General features: G+C 48.6%; 1 protein-coding gene across 1 annotated transcript in view; it reads left to right on the forward strand.

Annotated features, from left to right (window-relative positions):
* LOC104620722 (28S ribosomal protein S36, mitochondrial-like) overlaps positions 1–673 on the forward strand; it is a gene marked incomplete at its 3' end in the record, with an annotated part of 8,237 nt that overhangs the window by 3,736 nt on the left and 3,828 nt on the right. The gene's annotated exons all lie outside the window — the stretch shown is intronic.

The raw sequence follows: 673 nt of genomic DNA on the forward strand, positions 1-673 counted from the left end.
TCAGCTCAGGGGAAGGACCCACGCTGGAGAAGTTTGTGGAGGATTGTCTCCCATGGGTGGAACCCCATGCTGGAGCAGGGGAAGGGATGGAGGAGGAAGGAGCTGTAGAGACGTGGTGAACTGATCGCAACCCCCCTTTCCCCATCCCCTTGCGCCACTCGGGGGGAGGAGGTAGAGAAAATGGGGAGTGAAGTTGAGCGCAGGAAGAAGGGAGGGGTGGGGGGAAGGTGTTTTAAGATTTGGTTATACTTCTCATTACCCTGCTCTGATTTGATTGGTATTAAATTAAAATAATTTCCCCAAGTCGATTCTGTTTTGCCTGTGACGGTAATTGCTGATTGATCTCCCTGTCCTTATCTCGCCCCTGAGCCTTTCATTATCTTTTTTCCCCGCCTGTCCTGCTGAGGAGGGGGAGTGAGAGTAGCTTGGTGGGCACCTGGTGTCTAGCCAAGGACAACCCACCACAGTAATATTGTTGAAGGCATGCAAGGAATGAAGCTGGGGATATTGTTTAGTCTCTGTCAGCAGTTAACAAGATGCAACCTTGAGGGAAGGAACAAGATAATCACAAAAGAAACACAGCTACTCAACCTTCAGTGAACTATCCTAATTCATGTCTAATTAACATATAATATGCATAATAGAACCCTGCCACTGGGTGGGGAAAGTCATC

This window comes from Phaethon lepturus, unplaced genomic scaffold, assembly GCF_000687285.1.
Source record: "Phaethon lepturus isolate BGI_N335 unplaced genomic scaffold, ASM68728v1 scaffold36985, whole genome shotgun sequence".
Classification (NCBI taxonomy): Eukaryota; Metazoa; Chordata; class Aves; order Phaethontiformes; family Phaethontidae; genus Phaethon; species Phaethon lepturus.